The sequence below is a fragment of the Coregonus clupeaformis genome, chromosome 24 (genome assembly GCF_020615455.1).
Source record: "Coregonus clupeaformis isolate EN_2021a chromosome 24, ASM2061545v1, whole genome shotgun sequence".
Taxonomy (NCBI): Eukaryota; Metazoa; Chordata; class Actinopteri; order Salmoniformes; family Salmonidae; genus Coregonus; species Coregonus clupeaformis.
In genome coordinates, this window is record NC_059215.1 from 59,722,215 (window position 1) to 59,735,812 (window position 13,598).

The following is a 13,598-nucleotide window of genomic DNA, read 5'->3' on the forward strand; positions in this document are numbered from 1 at the left end:
TCAACAATAAAAATGTACTATCTTGAGTTCATATGCAAGGCACATTGCAAAATATTATGCATATTATGCATTAAACTGACAAAATGTAATCAGAATTTGTATGGGGTATGTTGGCTATTGGCTCAACTTACCCCAAGGAAAACATTTTGACTATATTAGCCCACACAGCTACAAGGATCCACTTTCATGCTAGGTTTAGGACCTCTTATTGAAGTTAAAGACACCCCAACTGATGCATAGAACAATCGTCAAATTATCAACTTTGGTTTAGATACAAGCATCATGAAACCTCTAACACAATACATTTAGTTGACTTGGTGAAAATCTGTTTTTTTAACCTAACTTGCTTACCACTTTTTCCTTGTGGTTTCTTCTTTCACAGACTCCATGAAATTATGACTTCCTAAATATTTGGTCAAATTATTAATTTTGTGTATGGTTTCCTAGAAAGAAGTGTGTCTCAACTTACCTCTTTGGCTCAACTTACCCCACTGTCCCCTACATGCCGTTACTCAAACATCTAGATGTTGATAAATGGTAGTTATACATTACCCTGTTAAATAACCATAAGATCCTCTTTTTGATTTTGGTCTTGGACACAATTTCCCTAAACCTACATTAGTAGGCTGTAAAGCCCATCCGATTCGCAGGCATTGAACAACAGTGGTGACATTAACCTCTCTCTCTCTCTCTCTCTCTCTCTCTCTCTCTCTCATCTCATCAGGCCAGGGGACAATGCCTCCCACCCCAGTTGGCCAGAGGACAGCTGACTGCAAGGCCTGCCACTATGCAGCCAATGCCCGCTAAAATAGCCAAATTAATGGAAGAGGCTCAAGTCCACACGAGGGTTTAATACCAGGACACATTTTACCGGTCTGAGCTGTCACACACAGCAGCAGACATCAATATTTACCGCTGCCATGGCACAACGGTAAGAGGTGGCGATGGAGTGGCGGCCATTTTTGTGGCCCTCCAGGGTAACTTTATGCTGTGGTAAAGGCTGAGGAAATCTCCCCTTCAGCAGCCCACCGCTATGCCATCTTGGGACTGGTGCTTCTGAGAAAGAGGCTGGAGGCCGCCCAACATGCTGTAAATAACTGTCACTCAGAGATGTGTTAGTCCCTGGGATGTTGTGTAACATGTGATAGCCTATCAGCATGTACACAACTGACACTGAGAAGCTCAAGTAATGTTTCTATGGACAAGCAGGAAAAGTGTTTAGATTATGTAGCAATATGATTCCAATTAGAAAATGTGGATGCATACAGTAGCCTATAAGTAGCCTACTATTATGTCACATTGACGCACCCGTGCATCACACAGTGACGTCATTTTGAATATTGAATAGCTCCCCATGTGTTTATGATAAAGATTTACCGTTTCTTGTAACGGCTGAAGTTTGCACCTATTCCATAACGTGGGTTTGTGAAAGCGGCCTTTTTCTATGCATGAGAGGATCCAGACAAGAAAATCATCTACAAACGAATAAGTCACCACCATCGAAAAATGAGACTCACAAACACGACGGTTGTTTCACTCTACGACATCCACAAGCTTTACGTCAGTTGTCTGAACTCTCTATCGCGGACGTCCTCATTTCGAAGAGGTCTTTTCACACAACAAACTGTCCAGACCGATCCATTGGAGCTACAAAATAATATATCACCAATATCGAAAGGGGAGACTCTCACAAACTTTCTATATCTCTCAAGTATAGGACAGACACTGTATGTTTTGCCATTTACAAATGTGTTATTCAATGCGTTCCTATGGGCTATAGCAGTAAAGGCCAAATTCAATGTTTTATCAAATACATTTTTTATTTAAAAATGTTATACCTACAGGGGTCCTAAAATTCCAAATCAAACGGCTAAATGATACATTTTATGACCATCTTAAAACAATTCCATATATTAGCTTAGTAGATATTGCGATCTAAGGACTTAGACCTACAGGGGTTAAGGGCATTGGAGTAAAGTTTTAAGGCTAGGCATTATGGGAAAATATATAGTTTGGATAGCTGTGTGCGTCAACTAAACAAGTCAACATGCCCACAGCTAGTGGAGGGTGGCCTGGTCATGTACATCAGTTGATACATCAACTGTCATTTTCCTCTTTTGTCTGACTAATCACAACCTAGCCTTGGATGGCCTGCCTTTACGCAGTGGAACAAGTCATTATGATGAAACTGAGAAAGTTGATGCATGTGAACTTTGTAAAGAGCAGGGTGTAGGGTGAAGAGTGGAGATGACAGGGCCTATTCATGGAGCCACAGACAGAGATATAAAAGGTAAGACCTGTGGCTCTAATCGTTATTTCCCTTGGCAGGCAGGCAGGCGCTGTATTCACTGCCCTCGCTGGGACGTCACTTTTCTTCTTCATAAGCAAGCCCTGAAGAGTGCTTCCCTGTCTCCATGGCAACCGTACTACTGTATTCCTCACAAAACTCCAAAGCACCCCTCTCCCCCCGCCCCCAGGGCTTGGCAGCCCGCTCTCTCCCTCTGCTCAGGGAAACTTCAATTACCAGCAACACTTTTCTACCTCGCCTCAGCCTATTATGGTCAAATGAGAGTATAACGTCGACCCGAAAAGCCCGCTCCTTTGCTGTAAATCTGTGAGCCATTGTCTCATGCTCGGGGTGCTGTGACAAGACAAGGTCAAGGGGTCGCGCCTCCAGGTGATGTGTTTCCATAAGGCTGTGGAGAGGGAATGCACATATATGGTATGGTCTTTATTTATTGCCTGTTCCCTGGCTTTACTGGGTGACTGGCTACAGACTCTTCTCTCCCATACTCCTGCACTTCTGTTCTGACACAGTACAGTAGAGACTTAGCTAACTCTTCCAACCAGTCGAGGCTGCTGAAGGGAGAACAGCTCATAATAATGGCCGGAACGGAGCAATTGGAATGGCATCAAACAACTGGAAACCATGTGTTTGATGTATTTGATACCATTCCACTGATTCCGCTCCGGTCATTACCACGAGTCTGTTCTCCCCAATTAAGGTGCCACCAACTTCCTGTGCTTCTAACCATGTGGGTTTTAGTTAACTAACTCCAACAATCTTTATATATGAAAAATGCTATTCTTTATCCCATTATGAAGCAGAGCTGAGGTATATTGTGATTGTGCAGGCCCCAGTACCCTCCAAATCCTGTGCTTGAAATACCATACCCAAAGCAGTAATCGGAGAGCGTTTAACTTGAGATTGCGGAGTTGCCTGGACAATGTAAGGAGAACTTGACAGTTGTGAACACAAAGGCATTGTGTGCTTTAGTGGGCCGCTGAGCGAAGCAGGAAATCGAGGAAGATTCTGTGGCCTTACCGTGTTTCCTATGCAGACCGCGAGGGGGGCCCCAGCAACCCTCAACATGAACACACAGGTCTATCTATCCTCCTTGATGTCCAGCCTGGGTCCTCTCCTTGCACAGCGCTTCCTCTGTCTGACAATGGGGTGTAGACATTGGCACGCTTACATGGTAGAGGAACATCCCTCCGAGTTATCTGTAGGCTGATTACTCTATGGGTTTGTCACGCATGAACCATGGCTGCAGCCCAGATGGAAAGGGCACAGTGAGCAGCAGTGAGCAGTGTTCAGAATCAGACCTACCCCCTTAAAACATTTCATACACCAAATACAGTGTTGACAGTGAAACTGAGTCCTTCACATAATAACCCACAAGTCAAACACATACTGTACATCCTCATTCACTTTAACTGTCAGTTCTAAAACACAGAGTGCCTCTTTTCATTCCTCTCATCCAACTCCAACACACTGCATGAGAATAGCAGGCCCCTGGATTTAAAAGTGGACCGTATCCCAACTCAGAGCAGAAATGGCTGCCTATGGGCCCCCTTGGCCTGTGTGCCTAAATGGGAGGGCGGTGGTGGTGCTATGAATAGACTGGAGACTGGAGAGGTCATTGGCTGACTCAAAGCTGGTATGCCTGGCACAGCTAGGCCAACCCTACAGGAAATGTACCCATCGAAATGTGTTGAAAATGTATTTATTGTAAGCAAACACAAACAAATATGGTTTGAAATGCATTTTTAGTTTGCATGTTTTTCACAACATATATTTAAAATGTATTAACACATTGGAATGGCAAATGTAATTGATTCATCTTGTGTAAAACATTCAGTAGGGTAGCCAAAGCCAGCTTGAAGAGGACCCTAAGTGGAGGTCAGTCTAGGGCCAGAGAAGTGAGGGGAACATCAGAGACCTTCATTACACATCCACACTGCTCTGGATCGTTGAATCGGGGAAGTGGGACTTCTCCCTGACAATAAAAGAAGCCAGGTGCCTGTTCACCCACGTCCGGCATTGTAAACACCACTCTCCCTGCTGTAAATGTCAGGCATAGTGGCATGACTCATGCCACTGTATACAGACTACCAAGATGCTATTTATCTTCAGCCCTCCACTGCCCCGGCTATGGCCTGACCGCTTCCCTCCTTTAAGGGTAAGAGTATGACAAGACGCAGACTCTACTTTCCTCTCTTCTCTCTGGTTCCAGACAGACAGAGTTGTCATTCATATAGGCTGTTCCACTGCTCTGTGTATTGTAACCTTCCATTCTGTCTCATCATGTGCTCTGTTCTAATGAATACAACATTGTGGTAAACAAAGTGCCCAGGCCCAAGGTCACTGTGGCTGCTTTACACAGGCAGCCCAATTTGATATTTTTCTACTAATTGGTCTTTTGACCAATCACATCAGACATTTTCACATCTTTTTCAGAGCTGATGTGATTGGTCAAAAGACTATTGGGGATTTTTATTTATTTATTGGGCTGCCTGTGTAAATGCAGCCTGTGAGTCTTCACACAGACTCAACCAATACACTGCAGGTCAGACGGTCGGACGCTTAACGTCAAAGAGGCTCCCCACTTCCTCTGTCCCACGTGAACAGCAGGCCCATTCCCATCATCCCCAGGCCCAAAGCTCCTCGGCACCACTGAGCCATGTGGCTCTCTGTGGTCAGCACTGACCTTCAGGCCAAATCTGATGGACATACAGCTGCTTGCAACAAATATGGTGGTAACACATCAGTTTGTGTAACTGCACTGAGTTTGCGATTTAGTGGTGTTTTTCTCAAATTGTAAAAGTGCGATTTTAGAATGTCAAAGGTTGAATGGGCTAATTGGTTGATCATTTTCATCTTTGTCAATTGTCTGAACGTTGACTTCGCTGCTCAATTGTGTTTTTACCTTTATATTCCACCTGAGGATGCTGTTGAGCAGAGCTTTAGAACAGTGGATGAGGTGAACCATTTTATTGATTGAGAGACTTGACGTTATCGGTGCATTTGAAAGATAGACACTGATACGACCATGGTTCAAAAAGCTTTACACTGTTCTATAACCCATCAAGCTACTGCTACACATGGAATATGGCAACTCGACAACACGTTTCATCTTTCTCTTTGTTTATAGTGTGCCTTTATAGTGTGCCTCATCTGGATTGCTCAGATTGCACAGGATGCCCTGGATCAGATCAACATGGCATGTGCGTCAATGTCCCAAATAAATAGATGTTGTGGTGGCTGTATTTCATTACACACACTAACATCTCTGTTCAATGACTAAGAGTCAATTCCTTATGCAACATTACTCCTTCAGGTCTCCTTTCTGAGCTTTTCTCACTGCTACTAGGCAGCAGTGTGTGTTTATGTTAATGTTTGTGGGGGCGGGGGGCTACCTACTTGAAAAGGGCTACCTAATTCTATGAAAAGAAAGTATTTAAAAAAGTGTTTAAGACATAATCTGGTGGCCAGGCAAAGGGAGATGTATGATAATGTATCTCAATGAAGCATTGATGCAGGACATTGGATAAGGACTCCCTCTACATGCCTCTGTCTGGGACGCTCGACTGCATCAACTAGAAGCAGCTCATTTCCCCTGATCTCTGTGGAGTTCTGACCTGATTTCTCCCACAATGAATTGGACTGCTCTCTTTGCTTTGTCATCAAATGGGTTACGGGGAACTAGAGACAGACAAACTGAAAAAAAGAAACATTACAGTAGGCTACTACAATGTCTGCACAATGTTGAAACTTGACACGTACTTATAGGCGACCGCAGCAGTACTTTCAGCAATAGACACACTTTCTGTCTATGATGACCACTCTTCCAGAATCCAAATTGCAAGCCCAATTGCCACCATCATTGCATGCCCTCCTGTAACTGGAGCAATACAAATAAATGATGCTCAACATGCACATGGACAAATCAGCAATTGCCTGTAAATAATGTATTTTTTTTTTATTGGAAAAATGAATGCATCCCATAGAAGAGAGAAGTTGAGGGCCTTTTTGTGAGAAAGAGAAAGGCAAATGAGATTAATCCTAAAAGCGGCAGCGTATTTTTTGCTTAAAAGCACCAACAGGGGTCGTTTTTGAGAGACAATGTCTGCCAAGCAGTAACACGTTTTATTTTATTAACCTTTTGTAACACAAGTAAATGGTTTAAATTCACCAAAATAAGTATATATTTTAAAAATGTCACACATTTATAGTCAAATGTAATGTTTCTAAATAAACGTTTTTGTATGTTTTTCATGTTTTGAACAGATATTTGGATCAATTTCATCCATAGACAATTGTTAAGAACATTTGTCTGTTATTCATTCAAAGTGTTGTGTTTCTGTGATACTCAGAGCTAACCTGACATACCGGTACCACCTAAGATGGCCACCGAAATGGGCGATATGGGTGACTCGATATGAATATATTTTCAGGGTACATACATTTACCTCTGAGCCACATATGGTACTTTATCACAAGGTTTACTATTGAGTCCACATTTTCAGATTAGCTGTGCACCACTAGTATGCAAAAGAGAGATTATATTTAATTCCTCAGTTTTAACCCAGAAATCATGGTAAACATTTTTTTGTTGTTGTTGGTAACTAGTTACATTTACATTTACATTTTAGTCATTTAGCAGACGCTCTTATCCAGAGCGACTTAGTTGATTGAGTGCACTAAACTCTGCCATATGGACACACTGATACACTATGATCCATTGAAAGGCTAAAGAAATTAGAGTAGAACTCAGAGATGCAGCAGTAGGCCTCAACTAAGTAAAAATACATAGGCCTAAAGCCGATAAATAAAAACAGTAGACAATATCCTGATGAAAATTCCGGTTCTTTCAATCACATTAATCTATCTACTCCGCCTGTCTGATTCCTGTTCTATCTGTCTTGACTTGAGCTAGTGCTAATGAAGTACAACATTGTATCAAATCATCACTCCGTCCGGCCAGAAGCTGTCTCTAGCGAACTTGCAACATTGTGTGGTGGCCGAACAACGATGCTGATGTGCAGTGTTGACAAGGAATCCGCTGACACTGTACTTTGATTATGAAGGTTTATTATATCAAAAGATTTCAGCGTCAATTTACAGATTTCTGCAGAATCTGGAGAACAACTAACCCAATCTCAAATATGATTATTCTCCCCGTCCTTTGTTCAAAACCTGGTATATATCCTATGTAACATAAGATGGGTGTTTTGAATAGACCAATCCCTGGCCTCCACATACAGTGGGGAAAAAAAGTATTTAGTCAGCCACCAATTGTGCAAGTTCTCCCACTTAAAAAGATGAGAGAGGCCTGTAATTTTCATCATAGGTACACGTCACCTATGACAGACAAATTGAGCATTTTTTTTCTCCTGAAAATCACATTGTAGGATTTTTTATGAATTTATTTGCAAATTATGGTGGAAAATAAGTATTTGGTCACCTACAAACAAGCAAGATTTCTGGCTCTCACAGACCTGTAACTTCTTCTTTAAGAGGCTCCTCTGTCCTCCACTCGTTACCTGTATTAATGGCACCTGTTTGAACTTGTTATCAGTATAAAGACACCTGTTCACAACCTCAAACAGTCACACTCCAAACTCCACTATGGCCAAGACCAAAGAGCTGTCAAAGGACACCAGAAACAAAATTGTAGACCTGCACCAGGCTGGGAAGACTGAATCTGCAATAGGTAAGCAGCTTGGTTTGAAGAAATCAACTGTGGGAGCAATTATTAGGAAATGGAAGACATACAAGACCACTGATAATCTCCCTCGATCTGGGGCTCCACGCAAGATCTCACCCCGTGGTGTCAAAATGATCACAAGAACGGTGAGCAAAAATCCCAGAACCACACGGGGGGACCTAGTGAATGACCTGCAGAGAGCTGGGACCAAAGTAACAAAGCCTACCATCAGTAACACACTACGCCGCCAGGGACTCAAATCCTGCAGTGCCAGACGTGTCCCCTGCTTAAGCCAGTACATGTCCAGGCCCGTCTGAAGTTTGCTAGAGTGCATTTGGATGATCCAGAAGAGGATTGGGAGAATGTCATATGGTCAGATGAAACCAAAATATAACTTTTTGGTCAAAACTCAACTCGTCGTGTTTGGAGGACAAAGAATGCTGAGTTGCATCCAAAGAACACCATACCTACTGTGAAGCATGGGGGTGGAAACATCATGCTTTGGGGCTATTTTTCTACAAAGGGACCAGGACGACTGATCCGTGTAAAGGAAAGAATGAATGGGGCCATGTATCGTGAGATTTTGAGTGAAAACCTCCTTCCATCAGCAAGGGCATTGAAGATGAAACGTGGCTGGGTCTTTCAGCATGACAATGATCCCAAACACACCGCCCGGGCAACGAAGGAGTGGCTTCGTAAGAAGCATTTCAAGGTCCTGGAGTGGCCTAGCCAGTCTCCAGATCTCAACCCCATAGAAAATCTTTGGAGGGAGTTGAAAGTCTGTGTTGCCCAGCGACAGCCCCAAAACATCACTGCTCTAGAGGAGATCTGCATGGAGGAATGGGCCAAAATACCAGCAACAGTGTGTGAAAACCTTGTGAAGACTTACAGAAAACGTTTGACCTGTGTCATTGCCAACAAAGGGTATATAACAAAGTATTGAGAAACTTTTTGTTATTGACCAAATACTTATTTTCCACCATAATTTGCAAATAAATTCATAAAAAATCCTACAATGTGATTTTCTGGATTTTTTTTCTTCTCATTTTGTCTGTCATAGTTGACGTGTACCTATGATGAAAATTACAGGCCTCTCTCATCTTTTTAAGTGGGAGAACTTGCACAATTGGTGGCTGACTAAATACTTTTTTTCCCCCACTGTATCCCCATGTCCTCTATTTCAGGGGGCCCCTATAGTAATGCTTTCCAGATGTTTCAGCAAGGCAGAGTAAAATTCATCTAACACACCATTTGCAAACGTCAGCCAAAATTATAAACTGTTCAGATACTACATATTTCCCCCCTTCGAGACTTCGAAAACAAAAATAATAGGATTATGACAAAATACATTTTTTTATTACATCAGGCTTCTTGACTAACTTTATCAATAAAACCACATTTATGGAGAGAAAACACATTTTTATGGAGTGTGAGAGCGAAAAACCTGTCTGGCAGCTTTCATTCCAAATATCCATTAATCAATCAAGACAGGAAAATTCTCTCACGGCTCCTCTGCCCCAGGCGACCACCTAAATACTCCAGATTAATTTATACATTTTTATCAATGCATTTTAAGCTATGATGCAATTGAATACACATGAAAACCTCAGAAAACAAAATACAATCAAAAATGTCCACATTCAGGCTGGTCGACCCATCGGACCCTCCTGTGGATTCTCTCTGTCCCTGCCTAGACCCAATATCCCTAAGCATCCACGAAAAAAACAAAAACATCTGAGGTCCCCACATGTACCCAACAACAGAAAACATCATTCTTCAAAAATTTAATACAGAAAGAATATGACACATATTATGTATTTCACATGCAAATATGTATATAAATCATTGCAGACACTGGAATGTAGTCCACTACACTCCATCTCCTCAGCAGTGTCGACTTTCAATGCAACGTCGATGATGGAATCTGAACATTTCCACACCTTCCTTGTTCAACTTCCTCCAGTCCATTCATATTGTCCATGTTTGAGTATTTGAATCCCCTCTACACATTCCCCATATGCTTCTGGAAGAAAAGAAAACACCAACCAGTATCTTTTGCAAAGCAACACATGCAAATTAAAACATCAATATCAAAAATAATATAAAAATGATATATAAAATGATATATAAAATGATATATAAAATGAATCACATTCCATTTCCCCCCTTTGATTCATAAGAAAAGACTAAATATCACAATAATATGCAAAGAAATTTGAAAATTAATACACAATCAGATATTCAAAACTGATATCTATCCATCAATACTCCATCCAGTCCCACTTGTTCATCTCCATCTAGATCAGTAATAGTTAACAACTGCATCTGATTGTTGTCTCCAGGCATCACAACTCCAACCCATCTCAATATCATAGCCTTCGCAAAAGTCAATAACAAAGTACAAAAGCAAAACATCACACACAGCAGTACAAGAGCTGCTACTAAAATCTGAACTATCACTGCTCCCACTGGGCCTAACTGATCTTGCAACCAAGCCTTCACTGACCATCCAGCTCCTTCAGATTGACCAAACGCATCCCTTATACTCTTCAATGCATCTATAACACTAGTGATATTATCGGAACTATCGGGGATCAAAGTATAACAATTGTCCCCCGTCAAGTTCATAGCCACACATAAGCCACCCTGTTTGGCTAAAATATAGTCAAGAGCCATGTCATGTTTCAACAGCGTCAGTCTGTGACTTCTTTGAGTATTTGACAGAAGGTTAAACCCTCATATCGTTTTGTTTGCAAAACCCTGCAAAGTATAGGTAATATTATCAATGTGATCTGCCAAAAATGTTACACCATACCATGGAAAAAGTCCAAGTCCCCACTTCTCTCCTAGACTTATCCTCCAATGGTAGGATTCCAGATTATGAAATTGCGCCATTTCCCTTTTCACCCTATTTCCAGACCTAGAATCAGATTGAGCTGTGTCCGGTGCTTTCCCCTTTTGAATGGTATAAACCTCATATGGAAGCTTCAATGTCGACATGTAACAACATCCAGTCCATCCATAGGGTAAGAATTTATAGGCTTTATCACCACAAACCCACCAAATATCTCGAAAATTCCCTATAGTCACATTGCCAGGCAAAAGCTGATCTTTTACCATCAAAGTCCTGCTCTTCTTACTAAATGGAACAGAAAAAGTTACTTTATACAGTGGGGAGAACAAGTATTTGATACACTGCCGATTTTGCAGGTTTTCCTACTTACAAAGCATGTAGAGGTCTGTAATTTTTATCATAGGTACACTTCAACTGTGAGAGACGGAATCTAAAAAAAATCCAGAAAATCACATTGTATGATTTTTAAGTAATTAATTTGCATTTTTTTGCATGACATAAGTATTTGATCACCTACCAACCAGTAAGAATTCCGGCTCTCACAGACCTGTTAGTTTTTCTTTAAGAAGCCCTCCTGTTCTCCACTCATTACCTGTATTAACTGCACCTGTTTGAACTCGTTACCTGTATAAAAGACACCTGTCCACACACTCAATCAAACAGACTCCAACCTCTCCACAATGGCCAAGACCAGAGAGCTGTGTAAGGACATCATGGATAATATTGTAGACCTGCACAAGGCTGGGATGGGCTACAGGACAATAGGCAAGCAGCTTGGTGAGAAGGCAACAACTGTTGGCGCAATTATTAGAAAATGGAAGAAGTTCAAGATGACGGTCAATCACCCTCGGTCTGGGGCTCCATGCAAGATCTCACCTCGTGGGGCATCAATGATCATGAGGAAGGTGAGGGATCAGCCCAGAACTACACGGCAGGACCTGGTCAATGACCTGAAAGAGAGCTGGGACCACAGTCTCAAAGAAAACCATTAGTAACACACTACGCCGTCATGGATAAAAAATCCTGCAGCGCACGCAAGGTCCCCCCTGCTCAAGCCAGCGCATGTCCAGGCCCATCTGAAGTTTGCCAATGACCATCTGGATGATCCAGAGGAGGAATGGGAGAAGGTCATGTGGTCTGATGAGACAAAAATAGAGCTTTTGGTCTAAACTCCACTCGCCGTGTTTGGAGGAAGAAGAAGGATGAGTACAACCCCAAGAACACCATCCCAACCGTGAAGCATGGAGGTGGAAACATCATTCTTTGTGGATGCTTTTCTGCAAAGGGGACAGGACGACTGCACCGTATTGAGGGGGAGGATGGATGGGGCCATGTATCGCAAGATCTTGGCCAACAACCTCCTTCCCTCAGTAAGAGCATTGAAGATGGGTCGTGGCTGGGTCTTCCAGCATGACAACGACCCGAAACACACAGCCAGGGCAACTAAGGAGTGGCTCCGTAAGAAGCATCTCAAGGTCCTGGAGTGGCCTAGCTAGTCTCCAGACCTGAACCCAATAAAAAATCTTTGGAGGGAGCTGAAAGTCCGAATTGCCCAGCGACAGCCCCGAAACCTGAAGGATCTGGAGAAGGTCTGTATGGAGGAGTGGGCCAAAATCCCTGCTGCAGTGTGTGCAAACCTGGTCAAGACCTACGGGAAACGTATGATCTCTGTAATTGCAAACAAAGGTTTCTGTACCAAATATTAAGTTCTGCTTTTCTGATGTATCAAATACTTATGTCATGCAATAAAATGCAAATTAATTACTGAAAAATCATACAATGTGATTTTCTGGATTTTTGCAAAGTGGCAGATATCCTCTGTGTATTATTTACTCTTGGAGTGACTACTGTAATATACTGCTCCTGAACTTCTTTGGTGACTGTGGAAACTTCAACAGACTTTAAATCTTTCATCATAAGCGTCACCTTACGAGTTACATAGCCTTCTAACCAGTAATTCTTAACCGAAACAAATTTGAACGCTGGCTCTAAAAAGTACAAGTATATTCTCGCTGATCTTCCCATGTAATATTACGCAAAAGAAGTGAGCAATCACTCATAACCCTCTTCCACTTCATATCGTTGTACAAAATATATTTCCTTTGACTAGGGGGCACAGCTTCTACTTCTGGTACCGATAACAACACTTCTTCTCCATAATTATCTCTCCACGTGGGAGGAATGTCACCACCCCCACTCCGTCTCTCACATCTACAAGGAAGATGAGCTGTACCACCCATCCTAACCCTAATCACAGTATTTTCTAAAATTGGTGTTGGAGGGATTTTCTGAGGCATCATTGTAATCAAATGTGATACATTTATAGCTTTAATAACTGTCAACGTTAAAAGAGTTGAATTGCTTCTCATTGTTGTTGTATTAGGCTGAAGTGTTGATGTCATTGTTGTTGATTCATCTATTTTCCCTACAGCTTGGAGCTCTTTACTTGTATTTCCATCTATCACCACTAGTGTCACTACATTAACTCTCAGTCCCGACTCTAATCCCTCACTTTCAAACTGTGGATTATAAAAAATGCATTTATAATCACCTTGATCCTCCTGCTGGGAATTGTACACATAGAGACTGCAATCACCCTCAATCTTCAGTCTTCTATTATCATTCAGCAACGCATACTTTCTCAATGCAACTGCTCCTAACAGATCTAAACTCCTGCCATAGCTATCTTCCCACTGAACTCTAAATTTCCCTTCACCACTGTTCTCTCTCGTACACTGACATGGGAGCTGAGC

At 42.1% G+C, this 13,598-nt stretch overlaps 1 long non-coding RNA gene across 1 annotated transcript; it reads left to right on the forward strand.

The window, feature by feature from the left end:
- The first annotated feature begins 404 nt into the window (after positions 1–404).
- Positions 405–1,799, forward strand: LOC123481811. The gene is made up of 2 exons (XR_006657330.1): positions 405–537; positions 725–1,799. It is a non-coding gene; the product is annotated as an uncharacterized LOC123481811 (long non-coding RNA).
- The last annotated feature ends 11,799 nt before the right edge of the window (positions 1,800–13,598 follow it).